Source organism: Monodelphis domestica, chromosome 3, assembly GCF_027887165.1.
Source record: "Monodelphis domestica isolate mMonDom1 chromosome 3, mMonDom1.pri, whole genome shotgun sequence".
Taxonomy (NCBI): Eukaryota; Metazoa; Chordata; class Mammalia; order Didelphimorphia; family Didelphidae; genus Monodelphis; species Monodelphis domestica.
Window position 1 is genome coordinate 41,876,860 of NC_077229.1, and position 22,718 is coordinate 41,899,577.

Sequence of the window (22,718 nt, forward strand, 5' to 3'; positions counted from 1 at the left end):
TCCTTGGAGTTGGAGGAACATTCAGTCCAACCCATCCTTCAACAGGAACTGACTACCTCCTAAGGAAGTCCATTCCACTTGGTAGCAGATCTCATTTAGGAGATATTCCTCCTTCGTCTTCAAACTGAAATTTGCTCCTTTGCCACTCTGACCCAGGATAAATTTGAGGGAGTTAACTTTCTTAATGTGTTCAATTAAAATGGCAGACGTAATTGTAAAATCAGTTTCTCACACACAAGGGTAGTAACAGGTATATTAGTGGAGTAGTGAAGCATCTACCTAGGTTCACACAGGTAAGAAGAGTTGGAGGTAGGATTGCAACCCAGTTCTTCCTGACTCCAAGGTCAATGCTCTGTCCAAAATGCCATTATTTCTATTTTGTTTTTCAGTCAGGTCTGATTCTTTTGACTCCATTTGGGGTTTTCTTGGCAAATATGCTAGAATAGTTGCCCATTTCCTTCTCCAGGTCATTTGACAGAGAAGGAAACTGAGGCAAACGGGTTTAACTCATGAAAATTAGTCTTCCTGATTCCAAGCACTATCCATTGCACTACCTTGCTGCCTCTATGTTATTATGCTACTTTTACTTAGAAAAATAAAGCCCTAGAAAATGATTTCTTCTTTCTCTATTGCTTGCCTCCCAGGAAGTCAGAATTCTTAGGGGAATCATTGCCTTTACACTTTCCAACAGACGGGCAAAAAATGGAGCCTTGGGATGCCCTGACCTCCTAGCAAACCAAACAGGCTCAATAAACATATAAGACAGAATAAAAAGATTTTAGACATGGAAGAGGCTGACCATAGCATTAATTCTTCCATTTCCTGGACTGTATGTCCATGAGGAGGGAGATCACACCTTATCTAGCTTTGGTATCTATCCAAGGGTCTAACCCAATAAAGACAAAACACGTTTTCTGAATGAACAAATGCATTTATGAATGAATGAATGAATCATACAACAAGAATGGAGTGCCTACTTACTATATGTCAGGCACTGTGTGATGTCTTGGAAATTGCTTAGTTATTTTCAGTCATGCCTGACTTTTTGTGACCCCATTTGGGTTTTCTTGGAAAAAATAATGGAGTTCATTTTATAGATGAGGAGACCAAGACAACCAGGGTTATGTGACTTGCCCAGGGTCACACAACTAATAAGTATCTGAGGCCAGACTTGAATTCAGATCTTCCAGGCCCAATGCTCTACCAATGTCACCTAGCTGTCTCTTGGAAATACCAAAAAATGAAATAATGTCTGCTCTCTAAAAGCTTACATTCTATCGTGTTAATTAATTAGTGGATCTAGAATAATCCCCTCATTTTACATCTTGGGAAACTGAGGCCTCCCCAGAAAGTTAAATGGCTTGCTCAGTGTCACACAAGTAATAAAGAAATGGCAGATTAATATAAACCCAGATCTCAACTCATTTCTTATTTCACAATAAGATGTCCTAAAAGGGCTGCCATCTTTCCCTGATGATCATGCTCCCTTATTTGGACACTGTGGATCAAATCCTGCCTTCCTCTACTTACCACCAAGAACGCTAAAGCTGTCTCCTCCCTCTGTAGCACTCCATAGAGATGCTTCCTGCGTTTCTGCCCCTCAGCTTTCTCTCAGAGGCTTTGGGGCCAATTTCTCAGAATAAGGCCAAAGGAAAGATGACCTGTAGAGGCAAGAGGAGAGTTGACTAAAGGTTTCAGCCCATCCTCCTCTTTTAAAAACCTCCTAGACACTCCATCATCAGTGATACCAATGGGGGAGGAGAAGTATAGACCTCTTTCTTCAAAAAACAAATAATCACAGAGGATCAGGAAGAGGCAAAGCCCAGAAAGGGAGCAAACAGATGGGCAGTGAGAGAAAAGATGGATTGCTGGGACCAAGGCTGGGCCATGAGCTCAGACAGTTCCTTCCCAATGGGAAACCACATCGGCTAAATCCAGGCAAGAGAAAAACATGCTTGACAGACAGTGTTATGCAGGGATTGATGGGGAAAAGAAACCTTATAAAGACAAATTAAATCAGCTCTTCAGATTGAGGGCAAGGACTATCCTGTTTTTCATATGGGCATCTATCTCCAGGGTTTTGTGCAATAATAGGTGCTTAATAAATATTTCTGAAATTACTATCAAAGGACCAGAAACCATAGACTAGGGCTGGAAGGGATCTGACTAGCAATCTAGTCCAACCACCTCTCTTTACAGAAGAGGAAACTGAGGCCCAGAGACATTAATACAATAAGAAGACATCATGTGATAAGAAGCAGAGCCAGGATTTAAATCAACATCCTCTGATTTCACATCCACATTTCTTTCTACTAATAATTATGAGGTTATCAATTATCCATTATATTTATACAATGCCTTAAAGTTTGCAAAGCATTTCACATAGATTGTTTAATTGGACACTCACAACAACCTGGGAAAGGAGCTGCTATCATTATCCCCATTTTACAGATGAAAAAGTAAAAAGGAATTAAATAATTTTCCAAGCATCATACAGATAACAGCAATAATAATAGCATTTATAAAGTTATTGAAGGATTGCAAATATCTCATTTGATATTCACAACAATCCTAGGAGGCAGGTACTGTTTTCCTCATTTTATAGATGAGGAAACTGAGGTAGTGAAGGTGACTTATCCAAGGTCACATAGTTAGAGCCTGAGATAGGATTCAAACTCTGACTCCAAGTTCACAGTTCAACCCATTATACCAAAATGTCTCTCCTGAATGAGTGTTTTTTAACCTATCGACAAATGTAAGTTGAGTCCTTGCTATGTGGCAGGGCATTTTGTGGTTTATTTTTAAAAGTCTTTTCATAAATGAGGAGCCAGATTTGCTCAAAATAGGGATGTCTTATACTGATGCAGTTTGCCATCCTCTATAATTATTTTTCTTAAACCCTTACCTTCTGTCTTAGAATTAATACTAAGTATTGATTTCAAAACAAAAGATCAGTAAGGGCTAAGCAACTGGAGTTAAGTGACTTGTCCAGGGTCACATAGCTAGGAAATATCTGAGGTCGCATTTGAACCCAGAACCTCCCATTTCCAGGACTGGTTCTCTAGTTACTGAGTCATCTAGCTACCTTGATCCTCTATAAACTAATAGAGATTTAGAGACTCAGTGACCTAAAGTCTTGAGAAAGTAAGTGATTTCCCTTTACTTCACAAATAAATGTCAGAGACAGAACTAAAATCCAAATCTTTCTAACTCTTTCCAGCCCACTAAATGAGAGCTTCCTCTCATAGACTTAATGACCATTGATGAAAACAGGCAAAGAAATATACAAAATCTCAATGTATAAGAGCACTTGGTCTGGAGTTAGAATGACCCGAGTTCAAAAATAACCATAGATACTTACTAGCTGTATGATCCTAGGCAAGTCACTTAACCTGTCTGACTCAGTTTCTATATCTATAAAATAGGCATAATAATAGCACCTACATCCTAAGTTTATTGTGAAAATCAAATGAGATCATAATTGCAAAACACTTAGGAGGGAGGGTAGGGAAAAGATAGTGGGAGAAGGAGAAGGAGAGAGAGGGAAAGAGACAGAGAGTGGGGAGAGAGAGGAGAAGGTGGGAGGGAGAGAGAGGGGGAGAGAAGAAGGGAAAGATGAAAGGAAAGAGAGGGAAAAGGGAGGGAGGGAGGAAAAAGGGAGGAGGGAAGATAAATGAAGAGAGGGAGGGGGAGGGAGAGACAGAGACAGAAGGGGAGAGAGAGAGGCAGAGAAACAGAGAGAACCAGGATTGAACCTGTTTTTTCATTGACAGAGAGAACTTCTAAATGAGAAAACTCTCTCTCCCAATGCTGACAGGCAATGGCTCTGCAGTTCAGTCTGAGAGAATTGGCTGGAGCACTGAGAAGTTACTGGACTTCCCCAAGGTCATACAAACAGTCCAGGTCTAAGGTAGGATCTGAACCCAGGCTTCTGGATTCTAAGCTAAACCTTCTGTTCATTTATCTCTTATCGCTTGCCTTATACAATACATTCTTGATGAATTAGATGGAAAAGGCTCGTTGATGCCAAACCTTAAAGCTCTGGCATCCTCTGTTCTAGGGGCTCTCCCAGCCCTGATATTCTGTGATTTTCTCATTTCTGAAAAGGAAAGGAAAAGGGGGAAATGGGAGAGCAAGAAACAGAGACACAGACACAGACACAGACACAGACACAGAGAGAAAGAGCAAGGGAGAAAGAGACAGAGACAGAGAAAGAGAAGAAGGAAGAGATACTGCACTTTCCACCACCCCCACCAAAGATGGTAGGTAATAGAAAATCCTCTTTGCCTAACACATCACCAGCCTCTGGGGTCCAAGGGTTTTCCTCTCTCTCTGGCACACTCAGAGCTCAGATCCCCCAGGTTGCCCCCAACAGGCTCTCACTCCCATGCCCTTTCCAGAAGCTTCTGTCAAACCAAGATAGTACTCAACAACTACCAGCACAGAGCCTCAGGTCCTCAGGATGCAGAGGGAAGCACATGTCATCCCTACTTCTCCTGCCTGGGACAGACATGCCAGGGGCAGGATCACTGGGGCCATCACTGAGAAGGCTGACATTCCTCTAGCACTTTTACAGTTTGCAGAGTTCTTTACTTACAATGACATACTTAAGCTTTGCAATAATCCTGGAAGGTAGGGGCTATTACCCACCCACCCCCACTTTAAATATGGAGAAACTAAAGACCACAACAGACTTGCTTAGACTCAAACAGCTGGTAAATGTCCAAGGCAGGATTCGAACTCAGCTCTACCATCTCTGGACTACTTCCCTAGATCCAACTGACCATCGTGATTCTATATTCCTTCCTAAACTGCCAGGGTACCTAGTGGGTCCCCAGGGTCTTCTGCAGTTCTGGCTTTACCTCAGGAGTTTTTATTGCTGCCTGACATCCCATTATTTGAGTGAGATCCATTCCTCTGACCTAGCTACATCCTCTCAGACAAAGGAAATGGGGCTGTAGATTGAGCCAGAGTTCTGTCTGGGGCATGTGGCATTTGGGGAGTCACCTCCCCATATATGAGAAACACCTTTCTAGGCACTCTGGTATTGATCTGAGATTTCTGGATGCATATTTCTCTGCCAACAGGATATCTCTGTCCTGTCCCTGGTCCTCCTCCTGTTTGTTCCTCTTTTGTTGTTTAGTCATTTTCAGTCATATCTGATTCTTCATGATCCCATTTGGGGTTTTCATGGCAAAGATATAGGAGTAGTTTGCTATTTCCTTCTCCAGCTCATTTTACAGATAAGGAAACTGAAGCAAATAGGGTTAAGTGACTTGTCCAGGATCATTCGGTCTTTTTTGTTTTTCAGTTGTTTCAAATTCTCCAAGACTTCTTTGGGGTTATCTTGGCAAAGAAACTGGAGCGGTTTGCCATTTCCTTCTCAAGTTCATTTTACAGATGTGGAAATGGAGGCAAAACAGGGTTTAGTGATCTGTCCAGTGTTATTAAGTCTTTTTATTTTCAGTTGTTTCTGATTCTCTATGACCTTATTTGGGGTTTTCTTGGCAAAGATAGTTAAGTGTTTGCTATTTTTCCTTCTCCAGTTAATTTTATAGATGAGGAAACTAAGCATACAAGGTGAAGTGACTTGTCCATGCTCACACAGCTATTAAGTATCTGAAGCCACATTTGAACTCAGAAAGATGAGTCTTCCTGATTCTAAGCCCAGTGTTCTAACCACTGCACCACCTAGTTGTATCTTGAACATACCTATTTATTGTGCCAGTTTCCTCATCTGTAAAATGTGCTGGAGAAGGAAATGGTGAACCGCTCCAGAATCACTGCCAAGAAAACCCAGATGGGGTCATGAAGTGTCATACATGACTGAAAAATGATGATGACATCATAAGACACAAAAAGTCAATGGAAGGTAATCTCAGAGGAGACAATGTTAGCAGAAGAGATGGAGGGTGGGCCAATGTGAAGACAGGGAATAGTAGGAAGTCAGAAAATCTAAGAGGAAAAGGTGAAGAGGAAGTACATTCCAGGTAAGGGGTACAGCCAATGCAAAGACAAGAAAATGAGAGAAGAAAGGAAGACAATATGGTGGACTATAGACTATGGAAAGGGAAGGAAATTGTAGGAAAACTGGAAAGGTAGAATTGTAATGCCAGAGCATTCCTAGAAGTCATGGGTTACCACTGGAATTTAGTCAATGCCTCAAGAGGCTCTCTGGCACCTTCCCTGCTTGTAGTACTTCTTGCTTTGGGGATCTCATTCCTGGTCTATATGGAACATTAGTGGACTGCTCTAGTTTGGATCAGCAAGGCTGGCTCAGTCCTAGCAGCCTTCCTCATCGCCCCTTCTCTCCCTCCAAGATCCCTTGGAGATCTCCAGTTAAGCCATGTGAGCTTCCCTGAAATATTCCAAATAAACTGATTCTTCTAGGAAGCCTCTTTAAGGCTCAGTAATGGATCCCAATAGGAAGTGAAACAAGGATCCAGGGAGCTGATGAATCCCTGTTCTGGGTTACCCTCGGTGAGTCAGAGAAAAGTCTGATGACAGGATGGGAAGTAATGTGGGCAGAACAGAACAGAATCCCCAGAGAAAATGTTGGTGGCCCAGAGAGCCCCAGATCTATAGTTCACCTGGCATCCAGGGCCTGATGAGGAGAAAAAAGAAAGAAGACAATAAACTTGCAGCAGATATGGGTAGGCAAGGGACCCAGATGCCCAGCACAGGGGAGATTTTAGCTAGAGTTTCATAAATACAGGCATGGGACAGACTTATTTCTCAGGTCCTTCCCAACTCTGAAAGTCCATGGTCCATTAAGTTAGCAGGCAATAGGCATTCAGGGTGCACTTACTAACTGTCAGGCACTTTGCTAAGCCCTAAGGATACAAAAATTAAAACTAAAACTAAATGCAAAACCACAACCCCTGCCCTCAAGGAAGTCATATTCTAATGGCAGAACCAATATGTAAATAACTATTTCTATATAATAGATTATGTGGATGGGGAATGGAGAAGGTCTAATGAAAGCCCAAACCACTTAAGATGGCATCACTTATATGTAAGATGCTAGGGGACTGCTTCTAGGAGACTGAAGGACTGGAGCATTGGTCTATCACCTGGTGGAAAGAATATTTTCACTGGTTGAATAGCAAGAACAGTTGGCATCTTTAAAATGGCCTGAGTCAGCACTGACCCAGACTTTTCCTGCATTCTCATAAGAGTCTGAGGAATGAACTGACTTATTTGCTCATACTAAGGGAGGGGCCTCAAGTCTCCTTTTCCTGAGGCCATGTGACTCCAAGAAATAGTCTTAGGTCTTTGGGATCTTCATTGGTTCTTTTCTATTCTAGGTGAAGGAAGTAGAGTCTCTTATCTGTCTGAGGAGCTCCAGCCAGGGGTCCACAAACCCAGGCTAAACATTACAACCAGCCCAGAAACAAGATCTAAGAAGCAAGTGTCATGGGACTTCAGCCCAGCAGAAACCAGCATCAGTACTGGCTTAGGATATGAACTTGGGCAGACTAATGCTATGAGTCTAATTCCAACTCTCTGCCCATAGACTAAAGCGGTAGGTGGGAACCATGCCTCCAGGGTGTTGGAGCAAACATTTATTGCTCTATGTGTTAAGGAAATATCCTTTGTACAAGTTAATTTGATGTTAAGTGACTACAAGGAACTAGGATGTTAGTCACTAGACCTCTAAAACAGGGGGGCACAGCTGGTGGGGGCTCAAGTTGATAAAAGAAAAGGGATTTCTCAGCATCTGCAGATGACTAGAGAACCCTGAGGGTGGTAAAATGTGAAAGGTCTAGTCTTGGGAAAGTGAGACCAAAAAGCATTCATGTTGCTATCTATCTATCCATTCTGTCCATCCATCTACCTATACATCTATCACCTATCTAGCTGTCATCCATTGGTCTATCATCTATATGTCAATCATCTATCTATCTATCCACTGTCATCCATCCATCTACCTCTCTATCCATCCATTCTATCATCAATCTATCAACATCTTTACATACACCTAGAGAGAGGGAGAGACAGACAGACAGACAGAGAGACATAGGGATAGATAGATGGATGGATGGATAGAGAGATAGATAGAGAGATAGAGAGATAGACAGACAGACAGATAGATAGATAGATAGATAGATAGATAGATAGATAGATAGATAGATAGGCAGACAGATTGATTGATTGATTGATTGATTGATGAATGAAATATAGATACATAGGTAGGTAGGTAGGTAGGTAGGGTATATGCGTACAGAGGTAGAGAGGAAGAGAGAGATAGAAAGACAGATAGAAAGACAGATAGAAAGACAGATAGATAGATAGATAGATAGATAGATAGATAGATAGATAGATAGATAGATAGATAGATAGATAGATAGATAGATCGATGGATGGATGGATGGATGGATGGATGGATAGATAGATAGATAGATAGATAGATAGATAGATAGATAGATAGATAGATAGATAGATAATTAGACAGATAGATAATGACAGACAGACATAGATAGATAGATAGATAGATAGATAGATAGATGGATAGATAGATAGATAGATAGATAGATAGATAGACAGACAGACAGACAGATAAATAGATAGACACAGAGTAGATATAATGTAATCTGAGAGGAGGCAGCACTGGTAGCTGGGTACGGGTGGAGGAAGCAGGAAGGAGACCAAGAAAGGCTTCCTGCAGAAGGTAGAATTTGCAATGAGTATTCAGGGAAGTCAGAAGGCAGAATTAATAAGGAAGAAGAGGTTTCTAGTTATGGGGGAGCAGCCAAAGGAAAGTGACAGTGATGGGAGATGGAGTATCTTGTACAAGGATCAGCAAAAAGGCCAATGTTACTGGATTTGGAGAGAACATTGAGTGAAGTACAAGAAAACTGGAAAGTTAGGAAGAGGCCAGATTGGGACAAGCTTTAAATGTCTCTCACTGGCTCTTACATTCTTGGTTCTAAGAGTCCTTACAGACTTGAAATTCTGAGTTCTAAGGTCTCACCCACTCCCAACATTCCCTCCTTCCCAGGGCTGATATTTCACATTGTCAGGTTCCCCTCTGGCCCTAAGAATCCTTTTGTGTAGATTGAGTGCTTAGAAATCCAGCCTACCAAGAACAAAAAGAAAATGAAATAGGTGGCATCACTAGCAAGGACCATGTACCCCCATAGGGATTGTCTCCTCAGAGATGGCAACATTAAAGAGGAAAAGAAACACTCAAAGAGTGGAACCCTGTTTGGTTCCTAAGCTTCTTTCCAAAGTCAGACAACAAGCCCACAATTAGCTTTTCTAAATATACCACATTTCCATTCTTCAGAGTACCTAGACAGCTTGCTGCTAAAAATAAGAGAGAAGGAAATCTGTCTGATTTTTTTTTTTGTGAATCATAAACACTCTATCTGGCAGTTCTTGAGTTTCAGGGTAGACCTCGAATGATGATTTCTTTTTCCTCAGTTGCCTCTTCAGTTAAGATTTGACTATAAGACTCCTCATCCAGAGTCTGCTGTTCTCCCCCAGACTTGGATGAACTGGGAAGAACCCCAGAGCCAACTATTATTTCCCACCTCCCTCTGGAAATCCTAGGCAAGAGTTGAAACTGGAATATAAGACATCCCTGGAAATCGTTACCCCATCCCCTCAGTCCAAGAGTGCTTTGCTCACTCCTTCAGTTTGTTAGTAAACAGGGGTGCCAACTAAAGCCTAAACCAACTGTGCCACTCTGGGGGACTCCTGTCTGCAGTACTGGGGAAGGATACTGAGTCATCACTCCGTGTTCCAACATAGACTCTCTATATCAAAGTTAGAGAATGGAATGTTCATGTACGTACACATGACTGCCATTCGCCTAACTTCTTCCCTTAGGGCATGAGGATAAACCATTAATATTCTGCCTCTGACATCACAAATTAACATTAGTAGACAACCCAACAACAGCACAAAAAGACCATTGGACTGAGAGTCAAGAGACTCGGGTTATAGGATCTCCAAGTAAGAAAGGACCTCAGGGCCATCCAGTCCCACCCATACCACTCCAAAACCACCCTTCTCCCCCATTCCACACAGATCATTATCCAGGCTTTCCTGGAAGACTTCCAGAGAAGGGCAATGTATTATTTCCCAAGGAAACTCAATTCATTCTTTTTTAAACCTTTACTTTCCATCTTAGAATCATGACTAAGTATTGATCCTAAGATAGAAGAGCAGTAAGGGCTAAGCAACTGGAATTAAGTGACTTGCCCAGAGCCATGCAATGAGGAAGTGTCTAAGGTCACATTTGAACCCAGGTCCTCCCCATTCCTAGCCTGGTACTCTATCCACTGTCCTATCTAGGTACCCTGAAACTCAATTCAATTTGCATAGCACTAATTGTTAGAGGATTTTCCCTTACTTCAACTCAATCATTACTCACTAGAGTTGGTCTTCCATGATTCCATTTAATCCTCTTCCCACTCCCAATCACCTTATATCTATTTTGTATAGATATATATTTTCTCCTCCAAACAGAGAGGAATCTCCATGAGGGCAAGGACTGTTTTCCTTTTTGTCTCTGTATCCCCAGTGCCCAGCACAACATCTGGCATATTATAGGTCCTCAAGAAATTATCATTTTTTGCTTCCTTAAGGTCTAAATCTATAACTTCTGTCCACTGATCTTAGTTCTGGGGCCAAGGAAAACAAATCTAATTCCTCCTTTAAGTGATAGCTTTTTAAGTATTTGAAGATTAACTATCTGGTCCTTCCCTAAGTCTCCTCTCTGAGAAAAGCCTTCCCAGGTCCTTCAGTGTATCTATAGATGACACAAAATTGGAGTTTAGTCCAAATTCTGCTAGATTTAGTATAGGAAGTCATTTAATCTCTACACAGTCATATCATCTCAGTTCCTTCATCTATAAAATGCAACTATTATAGTAGGTAACCTCTGAGATCCCTCAGCCAATGAATCTGACCCTCCTCGAATAAATGAATGGAAGTTTTGCTTGGGATCTTTCTGTCTTGCTTCAGTAATAATAACATCTCAAAACATGAGTTAACCTTCAATAGAGTTATCATAACATATAATAATATTGATATTATATATTATGTGATAATAGTAATATAATTCCACATAATATATAAATATAATATTATTATATAATAGCTAGTATTTATATGATGTATAAATATAATATTATTACATAATAGCTAGCATTTATTAAACAAAGAATTTACAAATATTATTTCCTTTGATCCTTGAAACAACTCTGGGAGGTTGATGCTATTCTAATCCCCATTTTACATATGAAGAAATTGAGGCAGTCACAGGTCAAGTAATTTGCCCAAGGTTATATAGCTAATAAGTGTCTGAGGTCAAATTTGAATTCAGGTCCTTTTGACTCTTTCTGACTCCAGGAAAAAGTTCAAGCTTTAGAGTTCAAAAAGCTGGGTATGAATTCCAGCTCTGCCATTCAACTCCGTGTCACTGGGCAAATAACTTCACCTGCCTTGATCAATGTTTCCTTAACTTTAAAGGAATTGGAGATGAGCAAGGGAAGTCCCTGGACTCAAAGAGTCTAAAGGTCTAAATATAAAATGTTATGAACAACAAAACCATCCAAGCTGGTATTTTCTTTAACAGGACTGCCACCCTCATTCAGTATGATAGCATCACAGATTTAGAACTGGAAGGGATCTTAGAGTCACTGAGTCCAATTTACTTTACAGATATGGAAACTGAGTCCCAAAGAAGATAAGTGACTTGTTCTAGGTCTGTGTTGGTGATGCACATGTTCCAGAGGGGGTTGTTCCTCTCCCCCTCTCCCTTGCCTGAGGACATTTCTCCCATCACCATCTGCCCAGCAGCCCAACGGGAGTGCTTCCTCCTGCCCCTGTCTGGAGTAAGTGGCTCACTTGTGGCATTAGTGTTGCAGTTTGGGCACTTGGTCTCTAAAAGGTTTGCCATCACTGCTCTAGGTCATACAGGCAGCATATGACAGAGTTAGCATTTAAACCCTGATCCTTTGACTGGTGCTATTTTGTTGTTTGATCATTTATAGCCACCAACAGGGATATTCAAAAAGTCAAGGAAGTTCATCAGAATGGGGTAGTGGAATGGACACTATATTTGAAATCAAAAGTCCAAGGTTCAAATTCTGGCTCTGCCACTTACTAGCCATAAAACCATAGGCAGAATCTCTGTTGAGGTTTTTGTTCCCTCATCTATAAAAGAAGATTCAACTAGAGGACCAGTAAGGTCACTTGTTGGTCTCAACCCATCCTTATGTGTGCTACTTTCCTACCAGGCAGCAAGGTGGCAAAGTATATAGAGCTGAACTTAGAATCTTGGAGTCCTGAGTTCAAATTTGACTTCAGATACTTCCTAGTTGAGTGACCCTTGATAAGCCATTTAACTTCACCTGTAAAATAGGGATAATATAGCAACTTACTTCCAAGGTTATCTTCAGGATGAAATGGAATAATATTTACATAGTACTTTAAAAGTACTAATAAGGTGCTATATAAATTCTATTTATTATTATATATTAATAATTATATATTATCATTATCATTATAATTAGTATCCCATTTGTTACTGAATTAGCAGTCCCAGCAGACTAAAGCTGGGACAGCATCAACCTGAAGACTGCAGGTAAGGAGTTGAATCAGTGTGGTTTCTAAATTATCAACAAGAGTTAGCAAAAATTAAGCTGGTGAAGGAAGAAATATGATGAAGATGAGGTTCCCTTTTTATTCTCTCACCATCTCCTCCTCAGGCTCCCAACTGCCTTGCCACCCACACTAGAGATCCTGTCTTAGAGGCTTCTGTCCTTTTATCTCTGGAGCTTGTGCCCACTGTTCTACTAAATGGTTGCTTTTCCTTAAGCCCCAGGCGCCATGCTTCTCTACATTTCTTACAATCTGGCCATTTCTTCCTCAGTCTCACAACTCTGCTCTTGTTTCTGGATGGGATGTGCCAATCTACTCCCCTAAAAATTTTAGTCTGGTAGGGAAATGGAGGCTGAGAAGCCTAAAGTGACTTATGCAGGATCACTCAGCCTCTGTTTCCCCATTTGCAAAATGAGGACAACCCAATCCTCAAGAGTTCACATTCTGATGGGGGAAGAAAACACACAAAGCTGAGCTGCAAAGTTGAGTAGAAGAGGAGAACAAATGGAAGAATAGTCCAAGGCCCTGAAGGAAAGAGGAGGGATGATGGCTGGAGCATATGTGGGATGGTTTGGAGCTGGTGACCAGGAAGTTCACTAGTCCACATGATCTTAGACATGGAGCTAGTGGAGAGTGCTAGCCAAGCAATGCCCTCATTTTCCATAAGAGGAAAATGATGCCTAAGGAAATGATCTGTTCAGTGTCACCCAAGAAATAAATGGAACAAGTGGACCTAGATCCAGGAATCAGTGCTCTTTCCCTTGGACCAAATTGCCTACTCATACCTCACTGGGGAGGATGAATTCCACCAGCACCCCATCTTGTCCCCGTCTTTCATATCCATTTTATTCCATCTTAATCAGAAAAACCTTCCAGAAGCTGGGGCTAGCTAGGAGCTTGTCTCAGGTTCCAGAGAAAGCTTGTAGGTCATTCCTGGCTCCTTGCCATTTTGATTAAGGGGGGGGGGGGAAGGTGTTATCTCTATTTATGTTTTTGAACAAGAAGGCCAGTTCCTTTGTGATGGCATTCTTTGTTCATCTCTGAGCCTCAGCATCTTCCCAGTTCCCTTTCTTTCTAAAGCAGGCTCGCTAATTGGTTTTTCCCTTCCAACATTCCTTTCCCATCCCTCAACCTCTCCGGGCCTGAGGCAGAATCCCCAGAGGCAGTGAATGCTATGATGAGGGATGTGAGACCTTCCTCATCAGGCACCCCCAAAGGAATGCCAACTCAGTGAAAGGAGAGCTGTCAACATTCAGTTTCAAAGAAAATAACCTGACACATTCTTTAATCTCTCTCTCTCTTCTGGGGATTAAAGCATCCTAAGAAGTAACAACTGAAAACTCATTTAATTTCCCAGTTCAAAATATGTTCTATCAGCCAATAAATTTGAAAAATGAAATTGGAAAATAAGAAGGAAAATATTTTAAAGTTCTATGTGGCTAATTTAAAGGTCAATTCTTCTGGGGTGGGGAGTGGGGGGAGAATTTCACCAGGTATTCTGGTAGTCATCATTCAATCTTACATTCTCCTATCCCCTTTCCAGATATTAAAAAAATCATAGAATTATGGATCTGTAATTAGAAGAAATCAAAGCAATCTAAATCAAATCAATGCAATGCATTGTTTTACAGTTGGGAAATTGAGGCACAAGTCTCCTTGTAATTTGCCCAACATCATGTAGGTAGTAAGTGGAAAAGTTGGAATTTGAAAACAGAGAAACAATATTGCATGGTGGCTAGGAAAGGGGAAGAGAGGGGAATAGACATTTATTCGGTGCCTGCTATGTTCCAGGCACTATGCTATGTGCTTTACAAATAAATATCAGTTGATTTGATACTCTCAACAACCCTAGAAGGAAGGTGCTATTATTACTTTCATTTTACCACTGAGGAAACTGAGATAGAGGTTAAGTGACTTGTCCAGGATCCCACAGCTAGTAAATGTCTAAGGCTGCATTTAAACTTGGGTGTTCCTGACTTCAGGTCCATTACTTTATTCACTGTGCCACCTAGCTGCCCCAGGGGCACTGGGCACTTATAGTTTGTAAGACCTGGGCTCAGATCATGCTTTAGACATGAACTCCTGTTGTTGGTTAATCTCTCTGTGCCTCATTCTCTTCATCTCAACAAAGAGGAAATTGGACTTGCTGACCACACCTCCAATGTCTCTTCTAACTCTAAATCTAAGATTTTCTGACTTTGTGATCCTAGATCCTCCAGATCCAAAGCTACTCAGACTCCTGAATATTCTTCCTCTTTCCCTTTCCACTGCCCAAATCATTCTCCCTGCCTAGGAACGCCATATCACTCAGGATCCTAAAGAAAAGGCACTGGACCCAGGGTCCAGGAGCAATTTATTGAGGATGATTCAGAAAAGTAAAACCTTACGGGCAATAGAGAAAAGTGCCTGGGCTGGAAAGAGAGTAATGATACAGGATTTTAACGAGATGATCATAATCCATCCATCTACCTTCCAATTCATGGAGCAAAGTTCTTAGAATCATGAATATTGGGGCTTAAGGAAGCATGAATAAGAAGCACGTTCTATACCTCCCATAGTTACAGAAAGCTGTGAACTTCTCAGATGGAATCAATCGGAGGGAGGAGCTTGGTCTGAATAACGTTGAGTCAGCTCTATTTAAATCAATCAATCGAAGGCATTAAACCAAGTTTGGAGTCCGCCATTTGAGTATATACAGAGGAGTCATTTAGCCAAACCTGAGAAGGACTCACTTGGTAAGATGGAGGGGAGAAGGAAATAGAAGAACCTCTGTCACACACACACACACACACACACACACACACACACACACACACACATCTCTTCTCTTTGAGTAAAGAACTTTGAGTTGTGAACTCCAAAAGATCAGAGGATTTGTGTTTCGCACCAGCATACAAGAACCTAAAACAACTGATTACATGTCTGCATGGGGAACTTAGAACAAACTAGACAAGTGAAGAAAGTTAACTTCAAGAAGCCCAGCATAAAACTCTTATCAAGGCTAAGAGAAACTTCACAAGTAACCCATAAAGGGGAGAAAAGTAATTCCAGCAAGAATTCTTTCAGGATCTAGGAGTTATCCCCTTTGCCATGTTTGCTTTAAGTTTGACCCCATTTTCCTCTAGTTCTTGGATTGTGCTTATAGGATAGCACGCCTCCAGTTTGAGAAACTGTTATGTGTCAACTTAATAAATACCCATTTGTAGAAGTTAATTGTCTGGCTGGCTAATTGGTGTCAAGTGATAATCATTAGATGAAGTATACAGTAGGGGCTTCTGAGCAATTGTAAAACAGAGATAGAGACAGACAGATAGAGACTCCTCTCCTCCAGAGAGAGGGAGAGGAGGGAGGGAGAGAGAGAGAGAGACAGGGAGAGAGACAGACAGACAGACAGAGACAGACAGAGACAGAATCAGAGTCAGAGGGAGGGAGAGAGAGAGAGACAGAGAGAGAGAGAGAGAGAGAGAGAGAGAGAGAGAGAGAGAGAGAGAGAGAGAGAGAGAGAGAGAGAGAGAGAGAGAGAGGGAGACAGACAGACAGACAGACAGAGACAGACAGAGACAGAATCAGAGTCAGAGGGAGGGAGAGAGACAGAGACAGAGACAGAGACAGATACAGATAGACAGACAGAGACAGACAGAGACAGAGACAGAATCAGAGTCAGAGGGAGGGAGGGAGGGAGGGAGGGAGGGAGGAAGGGAGGGAGAGAGAGAGAGAGAGAGAGAGAGAGAGAGAGAGAGAGAGAGAGAGAGAGAGAGAGAGAGAGAGAGAGAGAGATTCCGAGAATCCTCAGAGGCAAGACCCAAAAGCTCTAGCCTCTCAGTGCCTATGGAAGTTAAAAGAGAAAGTCAACAGTCAGCATACATTTACTATTTTTTATTTATTATATGCCAGGCACTGTGTAAAGTTCTAGCAACATGACCAACAGGCAAAAACCCAATTCAAAAGCATTTTTACAAATGAAAGTATGCCAGAGCTAAAAAAGTCGAGAGGAAATCTGAATTGGAAGAACCTTTAGACCCTCAAACACTGAATATCAGAGATAGAAAAACATTAGGAAAGAAAGGATTTAGAGTAGAGAGGACTCTAGAACAGAAACTCAGAGAAACCAGTGCTTGTCCTAGATCAACTAATGGGCTGAATCTTCAGACTTCTCATCCAGAACTCTGGGGTTGGGGTGGGGAGCCATGAAATAAGAATGGCATTATGGTCTGGTACCAAAGAGGATAGAGAGCTGGGGTTGACGTCAAGAAAGTATGGGTGGGATCTCACCTCCAGGGCTCTCTAACTTTGTCAGCCAAGCTAACTTACATAAGCCTTTGTGTCCAAAGTTTCTCATTCTATAAAAAAGGAATAAGAATTAATAATAGTTAGCATTTATTTAGCACTTCAAGATTGGCAATGTACTTTATAAATATGATCTCATTTGACCTTATTACAACCCTGGGAGGTAGGTACTATGTTTATTTCCATTTTACAGATGAAGAAACTGAGGCAGAGAGGTTTAAGTGATTTACTGAGAGTCACTCACATAGTCAGTAAGGCTGAACTTGAACTCAAACCTTCCTTGGACTCCAGGTCTAGGTCTCTAACCACTGGACAACCTAACTGATCTGGATAATTACTGATAATTCCTATAGTATTTCCTTTATAGGCTTATAATGAGGGTCCAATGAGGGATAGTTATAAAGCACTTAGCACAGTGTCTGACACCGAGTAGGAACTGTAGCATACCAGGTATATTAGCATCATGGAAGTATTATTGGTGTATTGATATTGTATCTTATGTGTTCATATACCAGACTCATGGTCATGTTACTTATTGATTATTGTATTGCCAAATCTTCAGTCCAAAGGTGAAAAAAGAATTCCTGAGCAGGACATTATTTGCCACAGGGTCCTAGCTCACACCTTATTAGACCACGTTCCTTTCCAAGTCACATGTTCGATTAACCTCCTTCTCTTTTGATTACGTGGTTGTCAATTGAGCCAATGTTAAAGCCTATGCCATGTCGCATGTTCATTGGCTACCTCCCACTCCACATTCCTAATCTCTCCAATAAAAGTTGGACGTCACGTGTGGAGCCCTCTCTCACTTCCATCAGGGGAGCACGGCAACATGTAGCCCATATTTTTAACTCCTTGTCTCTGAGTCTTTATTCCTGTGCCTCTCTCTTTCTCTCCTTTATCCATTTTCCCTCAGTTTCCAATCTCCTTCTCCACCCACGAGAATTTTAGGATATAACTACAGGAGGTTATAGGAACTGTTTAAATACTTCTTCCCTTCTTCTTGTGCCCTCAGAAATACCTTACAAACCTTAAAGTGGCAATGCCTGTCAGATAGTATTCTTATTATCTCAATTCTAGGTGTAATGTGGTAAATTCTCAACAAGGTTGGTGAAGGTAATTCATTCCAAAACCTTCCAGCTGACGGCAGTATACAAATTAGCTTCCACATCTGTTTGAGAAAACTAATTTCATTACAGGGAACAATTCACTGGGGGGTTCTTTGTGTCATTTTTTCCCATGAAGATTTCACTTCAAAAGGGAGATCAAGCCATTTCCTTGTGAAATTCATAATCATTCCACAAGGACACCTTTCATGGATGTAAGTAACAGCCAGATCAGGGAGGAAAGAAGACAGGCGGCTCCAGGAAGAAACCAAATTGGAATACACAGAAGACTTTGGTGAGATGAAAACTACAGAGCAGCAGATTGTTCAGGAGGAGGTAATAGTTATTGCTGTTGTTAATAATAATAATAGGTTGGACTTTAAAGATCAAATGTAAAGGATGTCAGGCAGTACTGATGGAAATGGGGTTGGTCTTAGAATGGCACCCTAGGAGGAGAAGAGCAAGAGAATCAGGAAATGGTCCAGTTTGGTTTTTGAACAACCCTGTGAGCTCAATGAAAGGAAAGTTCCATCTTTTTAACATTGACATTCTCCCAGTGTTGCTATATGGAGAAAATATCCAGAATGCAGCCATCTCCAAAGAATTAAAATTTTAGTATCTGGCAATGGATGACGGAGAGGCACATGGTGAGTGTGAATGGGTAGCAACATGGAAACCCAGTGAAGAAGTTTGAAAAAGAGCAGAAATCAGAAGTGTCATCAAGAAATTCTGTGATCAGAAGAGAAAATGGGCTGATTGTATACTGAAAGCAGGATAGGTGGACAGCCAATGGCACCCTCACAATATCAGGAAAGATGTACCCCCATCATGAACCTAGACAAGAACATAGACAAGAGTTGTGCTGGCATTGCTGATACATCACTGCACTACTAGAGAGAATTCCCAAATCAGTGAGATCAGAGATTCATTGGGGTATTTGGTAGTAATGATGATAACAAAAGAAAGACCCTCCTAGTCAAATTTCCTCCAGAGCAAGCACTTTCATTTTTTCTTTATATCCTCAGAAAAGTGCCTGGCATATCATAATTCTTTTTTCTTTTAAAACTCTTACCTTCTACAATTGAATGTAATGGACTTCTCTACTAACAGCAATGCAATGATCCAGGACAATTCTGAGGGACTTATGAGAAAGATGCTATCCACATCCAGAGGAAGAACTGTGGGAGCGGAAATGAGAAGGAAAACAACTGCTTGATCACATGGGTCGATGGGGATATGAGGATGTAGACTAAGAGAGAGAGAGAGAGATCCTTCAGGAGGAAGATACTCTACTAAACTTTAAGCTCCCTGATGGCAAGACAATATTGTATACTTCTTGGTATCCCCAACCATGTCTGGTTAAGCATACAAGGATCTAAGGATTCTTCAGTAAAAGAGACCTCAGAGGTCATTTAGTCCAATCCCCTCACTTTGTTTTGAGGGGTTATATTCAATTTAATTTTATTTTCATTTCCAAATTCTCTCCTCCTATCCCCTCCCACTCAATAAGAAGTAAAAAAAATTCATGTAAAACAAATTTCTACATTAGCCATGTCTAAAATAAAAAGCAAGAAAAATAAATAAAAAGAAAATATATATGCTTGCATTCACTCTCTATGATGAGTATCAACTCTCTACCTGGAGGTGAATAGCATTTTTTTATCATGAGTCCTTTGGAATTGTGGTTGGTCATTGTGTTGATCAGAGTTACTAAGTCTTTTAAATATGATTATCATTACATTATTGCTGTTGCTGTATACATTGTTCTTTTGGTTCTTTTTGCTCACTTCACTTTGTATCAGTTCATATAAATTTTCTCATATTTTTTTCTGAAATCATCCCCTTCCTTGTTTCTTAAAGCTCAATCGTATTTGATCACATTCACATAGCATAACTTATTCAACCATTTGCCAATTGAAGGACAGCTCTTCAGTTTCTAATTCTTTGCCAACACAAAAAAAGAGATGTTATAAATATATATTTTACATAGAGGACCTTTTTCTCTCTCTTTGATCTCTTAGGGAGTGGTATCAGTAGTAGTATCACTGGGTCAGGCAGTATGCAGAGTTTAACATCTCGTAGGGTATATTTCCAAACTGTTTTCCGTAATGGTTAGACTAGGTCACAGATCCACCAATAATGCATTTCATTTTATATGTGAAGAAACTAAAGCCCAGAGAAGTTAGTGATTTGCCTAATGACAAACAAGCCAAGACTTGATCCTACCTTTGGAATCAGAGTTCTTTCCTGTTCTACCATGAAGCTTTTTATGTTCACTGGAGTTTTCTTGGTTGTTTAGAATAACCAGGCCACCTAAAGTGACTCAGTAGATAGAGCACCAGACCTGGAATTGGGAGGACTTGGGTTCAAATCTGGTCTCAAACACTTCCTATCTGTATGACTCTGGACAAGTCACTTTACCCCAACTATTCCTTAAAGCTCTTCTGCCTTGGAACCAATACTTAGTATCAATTTTAAGATAGAAGGTAAGGCTAAAAAAGAAGAAGACTAGAGGGTTCAAATCTGGCCTCAGACACTTCTTAGCTGTGTGACCTGGGTAAGTCATTTAACCCTGATTGCCTAACCCTATCTTAGAATTGTTACTAAGACAGAAAACAAGGATTTTAAAAGAAAGAATAGATTTTAAAACAAATGGGGTTTTAACTAATTCAAAATAAACCCCAAAGCCCAGGGAGGTAGAAGAGTTTGTTCAAGGTTCTACAGTTGGAGTTAGCAAGCAACTGAGTAGGGGGTTTTAATCCAAACTTTCTTATTCTGGATATACATTATTATAGAAGGTATATTGTTCTAGAGGCAACTAAGTGGTGCCATAGTCCACAGAGTACTGGACCTGGAGTCAGGAAGACCTAAGTTCTGATCCAGATTTAGACACTAGTTATTTAACTCTGAACAAATTACTTAACTTCTGTCTGCCTCAATTTCTTCCACTGCAATGGGATAGCCATATCACCTATCACTCAGAACTGAGGTGAGAATTAAATGAGATCATTTTGTAAAGTGCTTAGCAAAATGTCTGTCACAAACAAAGTGCTTAATAAATGCTTTTATCCTTTTCTTCCTCGGTGAGGAAAAAAAAACAGGGACTCAGCATTTACCTTATATTGCAAGCTCTCTGAGGGCAGGGACTGTCTCTATTTTTCTTCTTTGTTTCCACAAGAAACTTCCACTTAGCACAGTGCCTGGCACATAGTAGGTAATTAATAAATGTATATGGATTGGTTGATCCAAAATCAGACATCCTGCTCTGTTCTGATCCCTGGGAAATTCTGACTCTGAAAATCAGTGACGTTATTTTCAAAAATCTAAGCCCTAGACAAAAAAAGGCTGCCCAGCAGTGACTCAGCCCTGGGTAAGATGGGGCACTCTCCACATTTCTTGGCTTTGGCTTCTTAGCTGATTTTCCAAACTTGATGACTTAGCTGCAGAGTTGTGACTGACCACTCTGGAGCCCAGAGCAACAAGCAAGAAAGGTGTCCTCAAAGAAACTGTATAAAGATAAACACTATTTTTATGCAATAAGGAAAGAGATTTTCTCAGGCAGGTCTTAGAATTGGAAGGAGACCCTGAAACACTCTCATATAATAGAGAGATACAGACTCTGGACCAGTGCCTCCCATGAGTGAAGGTTCCCAGGACACCAGTGCTGGAGAGGTTCCTGCTAGAGTAGGGAGCTGAGTTAGACCCACCTGTGTACTTACCCTGTTGTGTGGTTGCCCAGGGTAAAAATGATGTCATCTGATAGCTTTAGACTCTAATAAATTATTTTTGTTACCTAGATTAAGGAACTCAGCTGTCTCTATGAAAGCAATACAAGCACTCTCAGCACCATCTAAATTCCAGCACCCTAGGGTGAAGACCCATGGCTCTGTCCTAGTTAAAACTCTGCTTAGCTGCATTAAGTGAATAGTGATGGGCATCCAAGTCCCAGTTCAGGAATAGCAGTGAGAATAAACAGAGAGCTTTAGATCAGAGTAGATTTTTTTTCCATCCTTTCTTGTATATGTCATCAGTGTCAAGAGGAAATTAACACAAAATATAGTATTATATTAGAAAGGAAAATAGAGGAGTCACTGTGGTCCAACAAAAGCATGCCAGATTTGGAACCAGAGGATCTGAGTTCAAATCTCATCCCTCCCAATTATTGCCTTATGACCTTAGATAAGTCATTCTCTGACCTCAGTTTCCTCATCTGTGATATATCCTCCAAGTCAAGGAATAAATATCCTCCAATTTAGAATATAGACAGTTCTGGAAGGGGTCTCGGAATTGGAAATGTCAGAACTGGGAGAGACTTTAGAATATAGAATGTCAGAGCTAAAGGGGGACTTAGAATGTAGAATGTCAAAGCTTTGGGGGAGTTTTAAAATAGGGAATGTCTGAGTTAGATATTCTAAATTCCCTGGAGGGCATCAGAATTTGAACCCAGGTCCCTTGATTCTAAATTCTCTTTAGCATGAGTAAACCATTTAACCTCTCCAATGCTTGATTTCCTGATTGGCAGTGGAAACAACACTACTGTCCTTGGGGTGTTACTTTACTCATATGAGCCTCAGTTTTCCTAATCTCTAAATGGAAGAGCTGGAGTAGATAACCTCTCAAGGTTTCTTCTAGTTCTAAATCTATGATCCAAGGATTCTGTGCCTTCTATCTGTAACACCTCCTTCATGGGGATTAAAGATTCAGAGCTAG

General features: G+C 40.8%; 1 protein-coding gene across 5 annotated transcripts in view; it reads right to left on the minus strand.

Annotated features, from left to right (window-relative positions):
• Positions 1 to 22,718, minus strand: part of RPH3A (rabphilin 3A) — a 344,277-nt gene that overhangs the window by 155,136 nt on the left and 166,423 nt on the right. For 2 of the 5 annotated variants that reach the window (XM_056821712.1, XM_056821711.1), the window contains exon 3: positions 1,531 to 1,661. The exons of the other annotated variants lie outside the window; for them this stretch is intronic. The gene's annotated coding sequence lies outside the window, so the exon portion shown is untranslated. The remainder of the gene's footprint in view (positions 1 to 1,530; positions 1,662 to 22,718) is intronic. 5 annotated transcript variants of the gene reach the window in all.